The following is a 21,994-nucleotide window of genomic DNA, read 5'->3' on the forward strand; positions in this document are numbered from 1 at the left end:
ATATTTAATCGAAATTAAAATTCATTGCTAAATCAAGCTTGAATGTTATGTCCATACTTGCCTCAACTGTTAAGGATTCAACCTGAAGAGATATGCATTGATTATAAAGTTATTGTTTCGGTTTATGTGTGTTTTTAGGATATTTAAGTTTTTTTTCTGTAAGTATTTTGTATTCTGCAACTTATAAATTCAAAAGAAAATCGAATTGATAATTCAACTTTTATATTTTAACAGTCGTCAGTATAACATTTTACACGACCGAAAAAACGATTGCCGTGTTATTATGATCTGCTTTTGTGGTAGGCGTAGTCGTTGTCCGGCGATCGTAGACTGTTTGGTTTTAAGTCAATAACTTGAGTCTTTCGAAAATAAAACCACAAAGTGCCACACCACACAAGAACGACTGTGATTGATTTATGGATTTATCACTTAACAACTTATAAATTCGGGATGATTAACAAGCATTTCCATGATGTTTGGACATACTTTGATTAAATGTTAATGGAACCATTTATAAATTAGGGGCCACAAAAGGGCCACTTTAAATTTGTTCAAATTCTTATCCTGTGTCAAATTTATAATTGAAATCAATTCATAGCTGTAACAAGCTTGACTGCATTGTCATTATACATGACCCCAACTGTCCTGGACATGATCTTCAACTTGAAGCACTGCTAGTCTAATTTCAACCAGTTTTGAATGGTTTCCGTGCTGCTCGTGTCTGTGTCTTTTGTTGTGCGACTTCCTGATTTACGTCTGTGAATTTTTATAGTGCCCTTGGTGACTTATTGTCGTCAAATTTCACCCTCGTTAGATAATTTGCTATTCCAATTTCCCTTCTCTAAACGCTACTGACGAAATAGTAATAGTTTTTGTTATTATTTTGTATGTGATCATACCATTAATTCTGATCTGTAAATAAAAAAGTAAGCACGAGTAAAGGTTTATTAACAAATTAATTAAGAAGTGAACAAATAGTTATTAAGCAACTAATTTAAACAAACAATGTATACATGTGATTAGTAAAATAAAGTTCGGTGAAAAATGGTAAACACTTTCAACAAATGGTACGGCAAATGATTCATTTTGTCATTTCTTTCATTTTGAAAAATTCAATTTTGATTTAAATTTATGTAAGAAAACAAAAAAAATAAAATATATATTAGTCTACAGGATTGTACAACGAAACTCATAAAGATGTTTTGTTATAATACAATATGATTTAATCACAATTTTCAGTCAACAAATGACTTTCTTTAAAGAAAAAAAACCATATCAACACAAACAGACAAACATAAAAACACAAGTAAAATAGAATTTTTCAATATTTACCTGGTATATAAATATGAAAATCTTGGACGTTTTACTTTGTCTGTTAAACAGGTGATTTATTCTAATTTTAGTACGTTTTTTTTTTGCAAGTCAAACAAAATAGACAAAGATGGGATAACTGGATTTAAACGACATAAACCTGACTAATACCCGGAAGTAATTTGTCGACAACGAGCATTACGTAATTAATATAGTCGGTTTTCATGATATTAATATCCATCCCTTCACAGTAAGTATTACATTTTTCCATTAGACGTTTCCACTGAAGTTTCGACTTAATAAGAGTAATTAAGAAAACTGAAAATTGAAATTTTATTTCTCCAAGCAGTTGTCACATTTTGAACACAGATTCGCTACCATTTATACTATGAAATATGTCCCGAACGGAAGCTAATTGTTGAAGTGTTTTGGTCGGTTAATTACTCCCGATCATCTTCATGACAATACAGGATATGGCATGCCATGACTGGCATAAGTAAATTAAATTGTCTTTGTTATTGCACGATATCTATCACATAGGATTGGTATATGCCGTTAAAATCTTTCTTGGTAAATTCTACAGGATTTGATTAATTGAAATAGAGAGAACATTCCCAGTCCGTCTGTCAGACACCGGACATGACCGTCAAGTGATATCACTGTTTTTTCTAATAAAAAGCAGATTCAACTTACTTTTCCGGAACACATTACATCACCACGTTTGTTATGCAATTGGGTCCGGGCTGCTCGTTTCTGGACTCTGAAATCTTTGATTTGATGACGTGTCGTTTATTGATTATTTCCATTACTGCATTCTAGCATTATTATGTGTTTAAAAACACAAATTATTCATGTTTGTAATGTTAATGACCCTTTAGGACCCCAGATTGGTTTAATAAAACCTGTTTTAATTATATCCATTGTATACTAACTAACCTAAAACAATTTCCAAAACGAAAGCGAAAACACACAAAACGTTGTCAGTATCATACGGCCATAAAACATTTTAAATATCTTGAGGAAGACGTTGTTGGAGATACAGTACCTTAAATCTATTTTTGTTTTCAGAAACAAGAAGATAATATAATATCCCGGAAGAAATAAAGGTAGGAAAGGCAGTCAGTGTTAAACATTACATAATATATCGTCATGAAGTCTTTGTTTCAATCTTTGTGTATTCTTTTATGATATAAGATGACATTCCTTCTATGTGAGTATCTAAAGATAATAGCATTTTAACAGTTATTGTGTCTCGTTTATCAGACGCAACTCGACTAATTTAAACACTATTTAAACTACGTATTTTTAAACAAAACTTTACAGATTTATTATCCCGGGATTAAGATATATGACAGGGGAAAAGCATATTACATGATCTATTTTGAAATGTTCGTCCCAGTTTTGTGTTTATGTGTTTTTAAATAAGATAAGAATCCTTTTCTGTAATATCATTTTCGGCAACAGTATCTAATCAAATCTATTTGTATCAGAAACGTGAATGTGGTTCATAGACTTCATGCACATGAACAGACCAACTTCAAATTCAACTGATTTATATGAAAATAGCTTCTCGAAAGAAATGGGAAAAGTATTCAATGATCCCGTCCATGGCCACATTGAACTTCATCCCCTCTGTGTGAAGATTGTTGATACTCCACAGTTCCAGAGACTTCGAAACATAAAACAACTTGGGCCATGTTACTTTGTGTATCCTGGGGCTGCTCATAACGTCTTTGAGCGTTGTATTGGGTATGTTTTGATAGTTGTAATAATCTTATTTCTTTAGATAAAACAATTGTGGACACAGACGCATATTGTCTTTGGGTTCCTATGGGGGAAAACACATGGTCTGAGATTAACATGTGGACATGCTCCCGAACCGTATCTCTTAACGTTCTTATTTGCAGACCTAGGAACCTTAAGAGCCACAGTTCAGCATTTATATCTGGACATTGTACAGGATGCATTTATAAAAGACGACATTATATCAAATACAGGACATATATATCGATATTAAATGGATACATTAAATACAAATCGCATTGAAAAACAAACAGTTTGTCTTTATTCTTAATTCGTGCTGAAGACGAAGTTTAAGGCCTAGTTTAAGATCATGGATACTCGCTTTCATTCAATGTCACAAAGAAGTGCTTTCCAAATTTTACGGTGTACATTATTGTTATTATGTCTTAATAGAACACTAAATGAACCAAACCCATGTCTTAAGTAACACTCCTGCTAAGGATCATGCAAAATGTGATTCATGGGTGAAAAGCCTACATATTTTTATTTTTGATATTTTGTTTAAATTGCCGTAGTAAACTATTCTTTTGACACTCGGACCCGCACGGGGAGTCTGGTATTAATTCAATTTGGATCCTGAAAAATTCAAAAGCTCTTTTGGAGACCCTCAATTCAAGATTATTATCAGAATATAATCGCATTAAAACCGATGATTTTTCAATACTGTATACTTCTATTCCTCATACTCAGTTAAAATCCCGACTCAAAAACATTATATATATCGTTGTTTCTCATGTGGTACACCTAGATATAATTATATAATTCTTGGTAGAGATTCCTCATACTTTGTAAAAAAAAAATATTTTCAAAATGCTGGAATTATCGACACCACATTTGTCCAGTGTGGGGACGATTTTTTCACCAAATGGGAAAAAAAATGTGCTCCTCTAACTGCTGACCTATCCTTACACTCTTATGAGGCTGACTTTATAGCTGATCTAATTCGAAAAAAGAACATCGATTACCTCAATTCTTTAATTTTATATTCCGCTATATAGATGACGTACTATCGTTAAACAATCCTACTTTCGGGGCTTAATACATGGCATCTACCCCACTGTGAAATCAGCCTCATATCTTGACCTACACATAGAGATCAATGGTAAAGGGAGAACTATCGATTAAACTTTACGACAAACGTGACGACTTTTCATTCAGAATTGTCAACTTTCCTTTCATCTGTTGTAACATCCCTTCAGCACCTGCGTATGGTGTTTTCATATCACAACTCATACTTAATGCCAGAGCTTGCTGTAACTACGCAGACTTTTTGTACTGCGCACTAGACTTCTTACAGTTGTTAGGCTTCTGGAACAGGGCTATGTTGCTACAAGGTTGAAGTCATCACTACAGAAGTTTCATGGTCGCCATCATGAACTCGTGGTTCGTTACGGTGTATCCATAAAAACTGATTTGTTCATCGCCATAGTTTTCCGTTCCCTTTTCGTCTACCCCGGACATGACATTTTATGAACAACTCTAGAAAAGCAGTGGACGTTTACCCTACCGGTGCACTTGGTCCATGTTCCCTATTTTTAGTGGTGTCCGACTTGCCCATTTGCTTTTGTTGTTTTGTATTGTTTTAGTTACTTGATGTTCTTCGTTATGTGCGTCTGTTTTCCATGTTTGGTCTTTGCCCCTGGATTACATTCATTCTTTTGGTTTCCGATGGAACCTTGGTTCCGATGGTTTCTCTTTGATAAATGCTGAGTACGAAAATCGCCAAAAGTCATCAACAGAATTCCAGAAGTATTAATTGTGATAAAACTAAACAAAAAAGACCAAATAAGCCATTTTTTACTGAAGCATAGGTACTCTTGGTGTTTTGAAAAATGTCAATTTTAGCAATTTTTCGGTGGATAGGGATACATTGTTTTCATTTGACTCAAAAAACCCTAAGTGTTACCGCATTTTCTTGGTACCATTGTAAAGCGCAGACATTGGGCTATATGATGATACTATATGTATTTAATTTCTTCACAGGAAGTCACACGCGAACAATTGGGTCACAAAAATATTGGCTTTATTACCCAGTGGGATACAAATACAGGCTTATATTGGAAAATAATCCGATAATATTCTTTGGGGACAACTTGATTCGGTAATGGGAGGTATCAAAGTACATGAAAATCACCATGAAGTTGATGAGTTGATGAGTTGGGAGGTGGGGGAGCTTAAAAGAAAATCATGGAAAGAACGGATATGGTGAGACGCGAACGTCTTCAAAAAATGCAAACTCACCTTTTAAAAAGCTATGAAAGGCACCCACAAAATCAAACAACTAAGTAATGTAACGACACAAAGACACATTAAAGACCAACTTTAGTTACGATGGGATGGAGAAGAAATACTACTCTCTGAAAATGTTCGGCCTTTTAATTATTTTTTCTGACATAATTTGACATTGCAAACCGATCATGCATATAAATGAACAATAGGGATATGGTGTTAGTGAAAACAAACTAGCTAGGTAGATACTCCATGTGTTGAAGTTGTTACAAATGACTCTATACTTGGTTTTTGTCTTCTGTCATTTTAGCGTGAGTCATCTAGCTGAACGGTTTGTTCGTAATCTGCAGGAGAACCAGAAAAACTTGGGTATAACAGATGCAGATGTACTATGTGTTCAAATTGCTGGACTATGCCTTGGTTTAGGTAATAGTTGGTTAGCAAACGTTTGGGCTTGAAGACCTGTTGATGTTTGATATAAATATGATATGAAGGATAACAAGGGTTGAAAGGAAACCAAGATATGATTTTAGAAATTAAAACGAAGCCAACCATCGTATTTTGATGATTTTATTTTTATATAACATGTATTTTACTCACACATTCCCATTTATGGTGTTGATAATACGTTACTTGCTTGATATGTTTGGGTTTAGATTAGATTTCCTTTCATCTGTGACAACATCCCTTCGGCCCCTGCGTATGCAGTGTTCATATCACAACTCATACGTTATGCCAGAGCTTGCCGAAACTACGCAGACTTTTTGTATCGAGCTAGAACTCTAACAAATAGGCTTCTGGAACAGGGTTATGTTGCTACAAGATTGAAGTCATCGCTACAGAAATTTTATGGTTGTCATCATAACCTCGTGGATCGTTATGATGTATCCATTAGCACCATGAAAACTGATTTATTCAACGGGTCATAGTTTACCTTTCCTCGTTTGTCTACCCCGGACTTGACTTTTTATGAGCAAGCCGGCGGGTGTTTCTGGAAAAACAGAGGACGTTTACCCTACCGGTGCACCTGGTCCATGCTCCCAGTTTTTAGTGGAGTCCGAGTTGGTCATTTACTTTTGTTATTTTGTATGTATGATTTTAGTTACTTTATGTTCTTTGTTGTGTATGTCTGTTTTCCATGTCTGGTCTTTGTCCCTGGATTACATTTTTTTATTACGGCTATAACCTTGGTTCCCTTGATTACTCTTCTAAATGAAAGTGGTATCCTTTCTTTATATACTCTACTTTTAAAATTTTCATTTGTTTAATTTTATGTATAAAACAATAAATTATTCTAATTCAACTTCCAATTATACAGAAGAAAATCTTTTCAAATTGCAGACAACGTATTTGTCCAGTGGGGTGGACGCGCTTTTCAACAAACGGTCGGCATTCCTATGGGAACAAATTTTTCTCCTCTATTTGCTGACATTTTCCTCCACTCTTATGAGGCGGACTTCTTACCTGATCTGATCCAAATGAAGGAACATCGGTTAACTAGATCCTTGAACTGACGCATTATCGTTAAACAATCCCAGATTCTGGGATTTTAATCATCGAATCTACCCCAAAGAACTTGAGATAAAGAATACTACAATCACTGTGAAGTCAGCCTCATATCTTCACCTGCACTTTAGGATCGATGGTAAAGAAAAACTATTGACAAACTATATAACAAACGCGATGACTTTTTATTCTGTATTGGCAGCTTCCCTTTCATCTGTGGCAACATCCTTTCAGCACTTGCGTGTGAAGATTTAAACTCATATGTCATGCCAGAACTTGCCGTAACTATGCAGACTCTTTGTATCGCGCTAGACTTCTTACAATTAGGCTTCTGGAACAAGGTCATGTAGCTGCAAGATTGAAGTCATCACAACAGAAGTTTTATGGTCATACGAAATATGTTGTATTCATCTGCATCATGAGTACAGATTTGTTCACTTTGTCATGGTTTTCCTTTTCTCTATCGACTACCCTGGACTTGAATTTTTATGAGCAGCTCGGGGAGGGTTTCTAGAAACCCTACCGGTGCACCTGGTCCCAGGTTTTAGTGGAGTCCGAGTTACTCATTTACTTTTGTTACTTTGTATGTATTATTTTGTTTATTTTATGTTCTTTGTAGTGTGTGTCTGTATTCCATGTCTGGTCTTTGTCCCCGGATTGCATTCTTTTGATTTACGCTACAATCTTGGTTTCCTTGAAAACTCTTTGGACTTGACCGAAATTTTGAAAAGTTACTAATGGAAAATGGTTAAAATAATAATTCATATAAATTTTACGGACTAGGAAAACGTGAAACATGTTTGTCAAGCCGATATATTAGGACCGTTTTTCACATAATTTGATAAAACGTTTTATTGACAAATGGAGTCAATAAAGTTATAATTGCGCAAGGTTTTTCATATTGGCTGGATTAGAAATATTGGACTTTGGCTACGCATCAGTCCAATATGGCTGGCCTCGGACCATTATCTGAGCCAATATTGAAAACCTTATGTAATAATACCATATTATTGATTAACGTTCGAATATTAGTAAATTCACTACTGCCAATACAATAAAAAATACAAAAGTGTACGGAATTTAGCCGTCTAATACGTCGTGTATTATAGTTAATCAATTCTGGTATAATTACATAATGTTTTCCATATTGGTTGACTTTTTAGCTACGCTTCGGTCCATATAATTTCGTAGGCCGATAAACCGGTCCATATACTGCCATATGAGTCTCGTAATAATAACGGTTAAGTATGTTGTTGGTATGTTCAGAGTTGTGAAAGTTGGAATGATTCAATCAAATTATTTATACAAAAGCGAGAACAATATCATTCTTCGCCGTTCGTACGAAACCTGAAAGGGTAGTAGAGGACGCTAAAACCAACAAACGAACATACTCTAAATTGGATATTAATACTTAGGTTTGTCGTATCTTGCTGAGAAGTCCCCCAGTAGTGGAATGTTTAGGTACACAATCTGGACAAGGAAATAACTGCGAATAACTAAAATATGATCACACATGCCAAGAACGCTTGAAGATTTAACTCGTGCGCGAAACAAGTTCCGCACAATCGTCAAATCTAGGCGTTCTTCGGCACTCCTGATAATATTTTAGTTATTCACCCTATCCAGTTAATTATCCTATTATTATGGAGATGACATAGACAGGTGTAAATTTGTTAATCTATTCGCGATCGACTGGAGTGCGACAGATTGTGCTACTTATGTACAAATAACTGACTGATGTTGCAACAAAGATATGTATTGTGGTTAACAAATAATAACAAGTAACAATATTATTTTGCTTTAGACACAATCAATGGCGGTCGGACTAGCCCAAAATTCCTCTGACCCTGCAACCCTCCTTTTTGTCATTGGAATATTGCTACGTCGGGTTGAGGTTAGAAAGATGTGCCATACAAAAATTGGAGATTCATCTATTACGATTCATAATGACAACAAACAGAGAGTCTCGTAAAAAATGATCAAAACTTCAATAAAAATGTAATTTTCTTAGCAACTATGGTATCAGCATACACGAAAGTGATTCCGGAATCGATCTAGGCAGTCGTGACATGCACGATTGTAATTTGAAAGTCGTTAGAAGTGGTTGAAGGGCGATGCACGGGTTGGGGCCAATAACTTGAGAATGGGCGGGATACTCCTTTCATGCCAAGCAAACTTTGGAGTGGTAATAATGGGCTTGGGGTCATTTTAATATGGTGTGTTACTATTAATTTCTACATTTACAGGCCTGAGTAGGATTTAAACGGTCTTGGGCCAATGGTCCGACGTACATTTTATTTGTTGCAATACTATAATCAATTTAATGTTCTGTCCTATGATAACTTATTCTATCACATTGATTATCCCTCTAAAAATAAGTTTCTGGCGATGCATTTGTACCTATGCTTTGTTATCGTTATCTTAGAACATTCTTTCAAAAAATCAGATGGGGTCTATTCTTGTAAGATATGTCGTAATCATGGTGATATTGTATTACCTTGTATCTATCTATCTATCTATCTATCTATCTATCTATCTATCTATCTATATCTTCTTCCAATTTATAACTGTCATTTTTATTGGTCAATAAACCATGCAAATATACACGTTTATATACGCGTATATTTTGTTATATATACACGTATATATACGCGTATATTGTTTTTATTTTTTATTGAAAATTACCAATACACGTGAAAATAGTAAAAACGCGTATTTATACGCGTATAAAATGCAAATTTATGCGTGTAAAATACAAATATACGCTTATATAGTACAAATATACACGTATAACTTGATATTTTACGCGTATATAAGAACATATCTAATACTTGTAGATATACGTGTATATTTAAACAAGATACGCATACATTTTAACAATTTACGCCTAAATGATATAAAAATACGCGTATATATACTCGTATGTTAGCCCAACAATGACATGAACGGTTACTTATACTCAGCGGTGCCGATAAACGTTTTGTATGACACATCATTTTGACCCCAACCCGACGTATCCATATCCAAATAAAAAAGTGGAGGGTTGCAGGGTCAGAGGAAATTTGGACTACGGTCGAACATGTAAATATTCAATCAGTGGGCGTGGCTTAAAGTGATATTATGACATTGGCATATTAAAGCCCTATGAATTAACAGTCAATATGTTTTACTTATGCAAATAGGGAGACTGCAGTATAAAAACTGCTTTAACGATTGTACACCTTTCTCTTTAAATTAAGGTCAGGGACCATTTTCACATGTATTCGACCAGGAGTTTATTCCAAGATCCAGGCCTAATTTATTTTGGACGGTATGTAGAATAGTTTTTCAAGTTGCACAAATTATCCAAGTATTTTTGAAACTGAATTTGGTTTTTCTAGTAAAATAACAAGCATGACTATAAACGTCTAAAGTCCTGAGCTGATATCAATGCATGAACACTTATTAATTGGAAAAGATCAAAATTAGAGATAGTAATTTTAAGGAGTAATCAAGTAAACCAAGGTTATAGCGGTAATCAAATATGAATTAATTTTCAGCATGAAGACGGATCAGTTATGATGTTTAACTTTTTTTTTTGTTAGAAGAGAACAATTTGAGAGGAGAGTTTACCCGATATGGCTTAAAGGAAAGAGATATAACATTCATAATAGAACAAATTGGTGCACCGTTCGACAGAACTACAGATGTATGTTACAGTTAAATAAGTTTTACTTAAAAGAACTAGCCGATACAGTCGTGGTGATGTTGAATAGTTTTGTGTGAAGAAATAATCAAGGCCGGCCTCAAGATTTTAGCGGAAATCAACAGAATGTAATCCAGGGAAGAAGACCAGACATGTGAAACATATAAACACATCAAAGAACATAAAACAACCACAATAAGCTTGATAAAAGAAAATTTTAAACAAATAGAACACAACAGTGACAGTCATATACAGAGTATAGAACAGTTGGTCACCATACGAATTATGCTGTCAGTAGCGTATAGTTCTTTGGTATTAAGTATTTAAAACAATCTGTTGAAAACTAAAACAGGAAGATCTCTTGTATGTTATTGTTTCCACCAAGCTTGCTAAAACGTATATGACAGAAATGAATTGAAGGTTAGAAAGTTATAAAACGTGAAGTTCCGTAAGAAAATAATTACATGATGTTTCTTGGTTGGAAGCTGCAATTAGATTGATAATGATACATAAAACAAGTCTCTATAGGCTTTAAAGGCGATTTACATAAATAATTTTAAATATTTGTTTTTATTCCAGGCATGGCTGTATAAAGGTAGAGACAAAAAGAAAAGTTTTCTGTACGAGGTAGGAATGGTTATTTTGTCTAATGCATAACTGGTAAAAATTACGACAGTGAAGTTCATGACTGCAGTTGCCCCCTGCTCACCCACGAATATTAAAATAAAACAAATCTCTAATATGATACTTTAATAAATTTACTAAACGTAAAAATGTCGCGTTTTAAAATAAGAACTAATGAGTTACAGTCATAAACTGTCCCAAAATATCAACCCTAGCATAGTTCTTGTACCCGATGCTTCGTTCGTATCAAGAGTTGTAATATGATATTTTACAAGTTTGGTGTATTGATCGACAATGTAGTATATTCAATGTAAGATGTAGAACTCGAGGCTCATTACAAAAACAAATTATGCAAAGAGAATACAGACGGTGGCAGAAATGATTTAATATGAATTTATTTCGGAAACGAAAACTTTTTTTTAATGTAGCATTGAAATTTTCTTTATTTTTCCGCGAGACGTAATGCCGCTAAAATGACTATGTCGTATCTTCATAAATAAGTTGAATTATTTTGTCGTAATAAACAAAATATGAACACATCTATTATTTTGTCTTCATACAAAACGTATAGAAAATATAAGGTCAAAATCTAAATCTACCAACTCATTATGTGTAAAGAGGAAGGAATACTTCCAAACATTTACAAATAACTACACTTTCCACGCAACATTTAAAATAAGTTGTTCATCAGCTCTTATGACATGATAAGCAGATTGTTCATTGTTAGTTCATTGCCTCGAATTTCACAATTCCAATATACGAAGATAGAAGGTTTATAATTATTTGTTGAAGACAAGACGTTTACTTTTTTAAAAGAATGTATTGCAACACAGACGTACTCAGTTTGGCAATGCAGCGTATCATAAAGTTTAGGTTCTTATACTTCGAACAATACAGAAGGGGGCAAAATTTATTTCGGAAATAAACTTTATTTTTACAAATAACTACACTTTCCACGCAACATTTAAAATAAGTTGTTCATCAGTTCTTATGACATGATAAGCAGATTTTTCATTGTTATACGAAGATAGAAGGTTTATAATTATTTGTTGAAGACAAGACGTTTACTTTTTTTAAAAGAATTTTTGCAATACAGACGTACTTGATATTTTCAATGGAACGCCAATGTTCTGTTCATTTTTTACTCAGTTTGGCAATGCCGCGTATCATAAAGTTTAGGTTCTCTTACTTCAAAGATTGTCGCTAACAAGAGAAATGGTATAGATGTTGACAAATGGGAGACCTTTGCCAGAGATTGTCATGGACTGGGAATAATATACAACTTTGATCATAAGAGATGTATGAAGTTTTCCAGAGTAATTGAGGTTGATGATATCCAGCAGATATGTTTCAGGGATAAGGTAAGTGTTATTCACTCTTACTACCTAGAAGAAATCGTAGGAGTTGCTCATCTTAATACTAATTAAGGTGAAATCTTGTATTTTTCATTTAATCTTTAAATCGAACTTTAAGTAAATAACAACTGTAAGAAATCTCAAACGACCAAACGTGGACATACATGGAAGCATTAGATAACAGTCCTGGATACTACAACCCAAAGCAACCAAACCATTAGGAATTGATGGTTCAAATTTCAAATACCAGTGAACAAACTCTATTTTCACTGTTAGAAACCTCTTTTCCTCAGAACTGTTGTTTAAAAAACATATTGGTGTTAAATGTATGACATTAACTTAAAATAAACTAAATCAAAGCACGAATAAACCTTGACAAAACTTGCATTCACCTGCAACGTAGGTCATGAACTAAGTGGGTGAACATAAATCAATTTTTCATCTGTTCCATGAAAACTGATTTGTTCAATGTGTCATAGTTTTCCTTTCCTTACCCCGGACATGACATTTGGTGAACAACTCGTCGGATGTTTCTCGAAAAGCAGAGAACGATTACCCTACCGGTACACCTGGTCAATGCTCCCAGTTTTTAGTGGAGTCTGATTTGCTCATCTGCTTTTGTTGCTTTGTATGTATGAAATTAGTTACTTTATGTTCTTTGTTGTACATGTCTGTTCTCTATGTCTTGTCTTTGTCCCTAGATAACATTCTTTTGATTACCGCTATAACTTTGGTTCCCTTGATTACTCTCTCTATTTTCAGGAAGCTGAGACTCTATATTGTATGTTCCAGATAGGAGCTACCTTAAGCAGACGTGCATATCAACACAGAGTTTCTTTTGCCATTCAAGCAATGTATGATGCCTTTAAATTCAGAACTTAGTATCACTAATCCTTAAACGTTTTCCTTTACATATGGTTTCTGAAATGATATAAATAAAGAATACAAATATAACTGATTCATTGATAATAATTGTTCCGTTAAAAAGATTGCTGATAGCTCTTACAATAGTTATTTATTTACAGGATTACAGACGCTTTGATTCTTGCTGATAAAAAACCATTGGTTCCTGGAAAAGACGGGTATCTATGATACTTGATACTGAATTATCGTTCTTTAGATTCTATATGATCGAAGAACTATTTGAAAATCAGTCATTTTCTTTTTCAAGATTTCTTTTTGGCAGTAACTTAGACAAGTAGAGGTAAATCGGAGCATAAATCTGTTATATTTGAGCTCCAATATCATTACGAGCTAAATCTAAGGTTGAAGAATTAATTGGATTTTTACCCTTTTCAAATAGGTTAGTCTGAAATGGTGTAAAATGGTAATAAATAGCATGGCAAAATCATAATCTTAGAACAAATGGATAGTTACAGTCAAGAAACAAAATAAAAACGGAGAAGACAAACATACAAGTTAATAAATTTAAATGATGAAAACAAGTACACGTTTTTTGAACGAATTTGATTTAAACAAACAAAAGTTCTAGACATACAATGTTTCAAACTGTTCTCATTTTAATTAATGCAAGCCAACTATCATCATTTTAAATTGTTTATAACGCTCTCTAGCCTTTGTTTTACTATAGTCTACAATAATACAGTGCAAGACAACTTTGCTATTTTGTTGATGCATTCTTACTTAATTGTTCTTATTTGCGGTTCGAGCATTTTGACAGTTTCTGTTTTTAATCATTTTCATTGCAATGTGTGATATAATTATTTGAGTGTATTTGCGTGTGCAAAGTTCTTTCTGATAATTCATTTACTGGTCCACATTTAATAAATTAATGCTGTTGACTTATAGCTGATCAACAAGACTTTTCTATAAAAAGGTTTTGAAAAAGCCATGTCTTTCTCAGTAATTTTCATCGCTAATATATATGATTCAGGAAACTCCTTACGATTTCCAAATGTATAGAAGACCCAATAGCATATACCAATTTGAACGACAGTATTTTCGATGTCATACTGATGTTAAAAAGCGATGAACTGGCCAAGTCTCGTTCCATTTTAAAAAGAATACAACAAAGGAAACTGTACAAATGTGTTGGAGAAACATATACCGTTAATAAAATGGCTATGGTAAAATTTGTAATGTCTTCACTCGCTACATATTAAGTTAATTAAAAAAATAATATCCTCTGTTATCTGATTGCTAACTTACTTTAAATTACAACTATATATACTTAATGGCAATATTTTAGTTTTAAAATTAAGGCTTCTATATAACATGCTCAGAATAGTTTAAACTTTTGATAACTATCAATCTATTTAGTTGTCCTCACTTGAGAGCATGTTCTTGTGTGGAAATCAATTTATCAAATAAAAACTTAACTTTACATACATGTCAGAAATAATAACTAACCAGTAGCATGTAATCCGCTGTAGATACTGCAGGATAAACACAAAGGCATATGCTCCTAACACAATGGAGAAAAAAAAAACGATAATGGATGGCATTGTACACAAAACATTGGAGGGTAGTCAAGTAAACCTAGGAAAAGATGTCAAATTTGAATGAGTTTGGTGTTCCGTGAAATATGTTAAGGTGGGTCTGTAATAAACGATGTATGTTATATTTTTGACAAAATTTTAACCTAAATGTATAACTATTCTCCTGGAGTATATTTAAACTATATTTATCTGCCAAAGATACATAATTAATAGTATAGAATGTGCAACTCGTACTCTTTTTTAAATTTCAGAATGAAGAAAAAATTAAAGATGGTATTATATCTAAAAGGTTGAGTCATAATGGAAACCTGCAAAAGGATGACATAATTGTCAGGGTAAGTTGACCGTTGCGGTACGGTTTAATGGGCATGTTTTGATGTTTTATTTTCAGGATCATAGAAATTCAGGGGAAAATGTTGTTTATGTAACACATAATTCATGTGACTTTCACATGTAAAATAGTTTAGAAAATGAATTTCACTTGAAATCTGTCTCAATTCATTTTGTTTATTAGCTTCTGAAACAGAGTTATGTTGCTACACTATTGAAGTCATCACTACATAAGTTTTATGGTCGTAATCATGAACGCATGGATCGTTACGGTGTATCAATTTTCACCATCAAAACTGATTTGTTCAACCTGTCATAGTTTTACTTTCCTCTTTCGTCTACCCTGGACTGACTTTATACGAGCAATTCGGTTGAAGTTTCTAGAAAAGGAGATGACGCTTAACCTGCTGGTGCACCCAGTTTTTAGTGGAGTCCGAGTTGACCAGTTACTTTTGTCACTTTGTATGTATTATTTTTGTTATTTAATTTTGTGTGTGTATCTGATTTCCATGTCTGGTCTTTGTCCCTGGATTACATTCTTTTGATTACTGCTATAACCTTGGTTCCCTTAATTACTCTTTCAGTTTCAAATGAAAATCATTTGAAATTCCCGTGACATACTTGTAAATCTCGTGATAAATCATGTTTTTTTTCAATAAAGGAAATGATTTCTATATACAAACCTTTCAAACTCTCGTGCATAGAGTTTAACAGAAGTAATTGTGTACATATTGCCTTATGTATAAATGATCAAAACGACGAATTATGTGCTAAATAAAGTACATGTTAGTACATCACGTCGTCAAGAAGATTTTTTTATTTCAGATAATTCATACAAGTATACTGTTAGAGTTTCTGTTTTGTAGATTTTTGAGTTACATTATGGAATGCATGAGGAGAATCCGATCGATAATGTCAGGTTTTACAACAGGAACGATATTAAAACAGCAAAGAAATTAGAGGAAGAACATACAGTGAGTAAATACCGTACAATTTCTATTCCTATTTGTCTCTAACAACTATGTGCACAGATTTTATGTAGCAACAGTACATCAACAACTGTAAACGAATGTGTAATTCACACGGTAGCATTTTGTTCTATCATTGTCAACTTTCACAGACGAATATTCTGCTTTTATTCAGATTTTCAACTGAAAGAAATGTATCATTATTTATATATAAATATTACATAAAAGGGGTATATATATCTTATAATTCTTTCTGTGTGTATATATTAAATGACATATTTAACAAAACATGCAATATACAAGCGCCACTGAGTTGTTCCCGTTGGGGAATTAAGTAGCACTCCAGCTAAGAAACATGTAAAATGTGATTCACGGGTAAACAGAAGCCTACATATTTTTTATTTTTGATATTTTGTTTGGATTGCCACAGTAGACAGAAATTTACATTCAGTTTTTCATATAACCCGTTTTCTTAAGAGATAAAAATTATGTAGAATGCACTGTAGATTTCAGAATTAAGGTATATACCTCCGTAAATGACACTCAAATAAAATAGAACCTATTGGATTTTCAATGTTGATTATCTTCTAAGAGCAGACAGATTTGAATGAATAATTACATATTTCATACTATAGACCCATACAACAACTTTATCACAAAGATAAAAATATGTAGCCTTTTTGGGGTATATTATATTTTTCAGATTTTGCATGTTTCTTACAAAGACAGCTTCTTAAATTTAATACAAAACATACATGAAATTGATTGTCATCATTATTACAAAGCTTTTAAATTTGATATGTTTGTTTTGTTTATTTCTTAGAATATGAACCTGTATCGATGTAATTACACTTTTTATAGAATTTAAATGTTCTTAAAACGTAAAACATAACAAATATTGAACTTCCTTACCAATTCTACCAATTTTTCATGTTTCAGATTTGATCATATTTCCATTTAAAAACCTATATTTAATTATTTTGTTAGGTTTCTTTGATGTTACCTAAAGTATTCTCTGAAAAGTTTATCCGTGTTTATTGTAAAAAAGAAGATAAAGAGAGCATTAGAATTGTCAATCGATGTTTCTTGGATTGGTGTACAGAAACAGGAATTAAAGCGGTATGTGAAAACCCTGCTTAATTTTTTTCATTTGACGAAAACACTAGTAACGAACAAATGTTATCTTTCAGAATAAAACCAATTACGAAATGTTAAATTTTATCCAGTTAATACTCTTCTGGTGAATGCGTCAGAAATAATTTTACTCGATACAAAGTTGAACTCGTTCAATGTTAAATATATTAGTAGTTTATTTGAAAGTAATATGTAGTAAGCCAGTGAAGTTGTTGATATAGTAGGGACAACACAAAAGGAAATTTGTAAAAAGAGAAAGAACAGAATATTATAATGTTATTCATACAACAAAAATATATGAACAAAATCTTTTTCTAATTTGTCTGTGTCTTATTGAGAATAAGAACGAAGACTTTATATTTAGAGACAGCAAGATTAGAATTATTAGTACAGGGGACCATTTTTGATGTAAATGCATTATTTTGACATCCATGACTTAGAATTTTCATGAATTGCATAATTGTTTTGTTAATTTATACTTTGACATATCCTTTATTTTTACAGAAAGAAGACTATTTAACCCTCGCAAGAGAAGAGAGCAACTAAATGATATTTTTTTTACCTAGGACTTTAAAGACTATTTTTGTTCTGATATTACATGACACAAAAACAAATGTAATCATTATCATATTTGTCTATTTTGATTTACATTTAATTAAATAAAAAATCTTGAAGATTTCATTCATGGGTATGTACTTCCTTTCATTATCATTTGTTTTCATTATGTAAATATTTTTTTATGTTTAAGTTAAACCTTTGATCAGATATAATTGTTTTCGCTTATTGAAGGTCTTGTATGTTGTAGTTATTATTTTATTTCAGAATATTGCATAAAGACAATTTTTCCATTACATATTTCATTTCTTGTTACATTGATTCCTTTGCTTTATATACTAATGGTATCGTGCCGACGTTGTTGTCTCTAGACCCTTGGTGTTCGAACAATAACTTGTGTTCAAGTGTATATGAAACTGAACACAAGTTAAAGCATATGCGATTTTACCACTATGTCCAATTAGGATTAATTTTGGGGCACAGACTTGAATCTTTTACAAATGAGGTTCCATAAACAAATATTTCTTAGACAATTTGAAAGAAAGTATAGTAATCTGTTTGGAATAGAAGTCCATGGTGCCATCTCCATAAATAAAGGCCGGGATTGATATTTGGGGTTTTGGCTTGAACAGTAAGGAATTAAGAGACTTAAATGGACAATATTAATCTTATCACTGACACCTAGATAATGACTTGAATAAAAGTATATGGATCACTTTTTTATAAGATGTCATACTTTTAAAGGAAGACAGGGATTTACTCAAAATGTTTCAACTTAACTATTTATAAAAGCGAGACCAAATATATATCGTTTTGATTCTTATTGAAATAATTTCCTGTGTTAAACGTGTTATGACAATCAAAATGTCGAGCTGTATCCATCTTGCAGATACGTCCATATGTAATCCAAATGTTCATGACATGAACTCTATGGTCGTTCCAAGGTGCGTCCTGCAAAGCATCTGGTTGTTTTTGCGTTCATAATTGCTTTTTTATATATAATTTGACATCTTTTAAATGCTTTTGTTTATTCCTCGCTGGGTAGAGGAAATTCAGATCAAGGAACTATATGATACATACAATTATTTTAACGTAATTGAAATTATTGTATAGCCTTAGATTCCCATTCGAAACCGAGGATTAACGTAAATATAAAAAGGGTGAAACAACAAACATACAAAAGAAAAAGAGAGCACCGATTTGTTTTGATAATACTTATCTTGCATTATGAGTTCTGTTTTTGTATGATTAGACAGATACAAGATGCAAAAAAAAAAAAAAAAAAAAAAATCGATTTTTAATAAGAAATACCGATTAATGCTATATTGATTTTCAAAGTTGATTGCCTAAAATGGTAAAAGTGGGAGCTGTTTAAATGATATTTAATTGGCAACAGAATGTGGATAAACTATTGTAACAGCCCACATTTTTTTCACCAGTTGTTAATAAGAGTACGCTAAATACAGTGTTAACCAAAACTTGGCAAATACAAAAAGGCAAAATAATCAACAATAAAAAAAACCAAACAAACAAACAAAAAAAAACAAAAAACAAAAACAAAAATACGAAACAACACATACCAACAAATAAACGTCCAGGACAGGTCTGCGGCAGAATTTTTCATTTTCAGTTCTTTCTCTAAACCCAAATCTTGCAAGTTACTTTGAAGTTAAAATTGTTTGCTAACTCTAAGGCACTGTATGCATAATATACTTTTTTAATTTTATGTAAGTTTATTTCAAATTCACTCGGTATAAACAATTTTCGTATAAAACACAATTGAAGAATACGGGCTCTGAGTATTGTATGACCTTTCTTACCAGGTTAGAAAAAAGATGATAAAATTATGTTATGTGTAAACATAACAAATGAAGACTTCGAAACATGCACATATCATCTTGTATTTTATATTTATCCTTAACACACAGATAACAAACGTACATCACACAGGAGCCAAACTGTTCATAAAGGAACAACACGAACCCCTACTAGATGCTGGGGTGAACTGTAGTGGTCCGGGTGGATGAGCTGTTCCAGCTTCTTAAAGACACCAATTATGGTGTTCGTTTTAGGACGTATCCGGACATCGAAGAGAAGAGAGATAATTATATTACAGATCAAGATGACGTCCGCAGAACGTCTTTAACATCGCAGTTTGTAAATCCTGTCGAGTTTTAATTTCATTTAATTTTTATAAAATGCAACTAACTTTTATGACAAGTGTTGATTGCTGGTACTATTGGACAAGACACGAACATTTGCCTGATGTCTTGATACAAGTACAGCGTTCATACAAAAACAATTAAAAACTTCACATGCTAGAGGTACTGGAATGTTACAGCATGGAAGACAATAGCAGGCAAGTAGAAGGTCAAAGTCGTCACGCCATAAGGTAAGGTCAACAGCTTTACTTTTCTGTCAAGTCCGAGATTAAAGTCGAGATAAGAGACAGACTTTAATTGTACTGTCCATACCATTTGTTGTGAAGATAAAATAAAAAAGTTCCAAATTCTTAATTGATAAAACATCATAAATATAGCAGTGATTGAAATTACAGGATTGACAACTTACCATTCTCATTGGAGTGTAGGAAATGTTAAGCAAGTAAAATTGCACAATAGGCATCCAAAGGGAAGGCTGCATATCTACAGCTTTGGTTGCTGAACCTTTTTTTAGGGATATCCAATGTTTATTAAAAAAAAAACAACAACATAATTCATCAATTTGAATTTGTTCATCATTTGTATAACCTTCGAATCTCGTATTATACAAAGAAGCGGCAATAAATCAACATTTCAATATTTCTTTATTGGGAATTTTGTCATGATTAGTTGTATGCTAGAGATGAAATAGTATCACTATCAATACATATATCAGTTTTAGTTAACACTTAAATGAAACAAGTGTGTACCATTTGTACATACCGATAGACAGTTAACGCTTGCATATTATTTGGATCATTTTAGTAGATTTAAGGAAGCGGCATTTTATGTAAATAAAACAGATTGCAGTTTTGACCAACAGTTATATTTAAAGTTAAGTCAGTTTTAATTTGATTAACTTTAGTTTAGGGTTAACAAACTAACTTTCAATAAAAAATTAAAAATAATGCAACGCATTCATTGCCATTCATAGTACATGTATGAAGGCGATATTGCTTCAGGTATTTCAAACTACAACCCAACGTTGCACATGCTTAAAATTCAACGAAACAGTCACTATCTCTAGTTTTGTTAATGATATTGATTTAAATATTCAATATTAATTCAAAGCGGTATCAGCTAAAAGAACATATATAAAATATTGAGCAGAATGGGCCCGCCCAGTATGCATTTTATGCTTCTTGCATTTAAAGTGAATATTGATTCCGACTACTTAGCACTAAAACAATTAGTTGACATTGAATTAAACACTATTACAGATTATTTCGTATGTGTAAACTATGAATTGAACAGTGCTAATTTATTCATAGTTATTGTGTCTTGAGAATATAAAAATTGCATGGTAATACTATTGTATGCTCATGGATGGGTAATAAATTATAATAGAGGAAACACGAAGAAAACGGAGAAAACGGGAATGACATTTGGGTTTGATGTTCATTAAATCATTAAAAAAATCATTATCGGTTAATCGAGTAGTGACAACAAATATAAAACATCTATAGCAGATATAAAAATAAATGTAAATAAGGCAGAGCAGTGATCAAGCATTAAATTTTAAAATAACAAAACTCACCGTGTATCATTCTGAATTAATACAGTTGTGATTTTGGCTCGGTAAACTGTCTTTTTATATTTAGTGTTATGTGGTTCAAAACAAATAGGGTTACTCAATCGTAAAGCCATACTATTATAACAGGAATTTATAATTTAAGTATCATTTAAATCTATGCCACAAAAGCATTTGACCTACTTCGATCTAAAAAATAGTGCACACCGAAAACAAGGAAAAATATATGCAGAACTAAAAATTCAACTTTATATACTGACAAAACAATATTTCTGAAGTTATTTGAGTAGAAATGATTAGGGT

The 21,994-nt window shown here is 32.6% G+C and overlaps 2 long non-coding RNA genes and 1 pseudogene across 3 annotated transcripts; 1 reads left to right on the forward strand and 2 right to left on the reverse strand.

The window, feature by feature from the left end:
* Positions 1-205: 205 nt before the first annotated feature.
* LOC148615775 (uncharacterized) lies at positions 206-2,426 on the reverse strand. Its single transcript, XR_015922046.1, has 2 exons — positions 2,005-2,426; positions 206-912 (listed from the first exon to the last, which is right to left on the reverse strand). It is a non-coding gene; the product is annotated as an uncharacterized LOC148615775 (long non-coding RNA).
* Positions 2,397-18,255, forward strand: LOC148615776 (deoxynucleoside triphosphate triphosphohydrolase SAMHD1-like; annotated as a pseudogene). The gene is made up of 14 exons (XR_015922044.1): positions 2,397-2,521; positions 2,802-3,060; positions 5,654-5,769; positions 10,089-10,159; positions 10,389-10,537; positions 11,114-11,161; positions 12,355-12,519; positions 13,276-13,367; positions 13,539-13,595; positions 14,408-14,600; positions 15,224-15,307; positions 16,169-16,276; positions 17,258-17,389; positions 17,909-18,255. The product of XR_015922044.1 is annotated as a deoxynucleoside triphosphate triphosphohydrolase SAMHD1-like (transcript).
* Positions 16,093-21,987, reverse strand: LOC148615777 (uncharacterized). The gene is made up of 2 exons (XR_015922047.1): positions 21,698-21,987; positions 16,093-16,453 (listed from the first exon to the last, which is right to left on the reverse strand). It is a non-coding gene; the product is annotated as an uncharacterized LOC148615777 (long non-coding RNA).
* Positions 21,988-21,994: the final 7 nt, after the last annotated feature.

This window comes from Perna viridis, chromosome 5 (assembly GCF_037379345.1).
Source record: "Perna viridis isolate PV_CMFRI_1.1 ecotype Kerala chromosome 5, ASM3737934v1, whole genome shotgun sequence".
In the NCBI taxonomy this organism is placed as follows: Eukaryota; Metazoa; Mollusca; class Bivalvia; order Mytilida; family Mytilidae; genus Perna; species Perna viridis.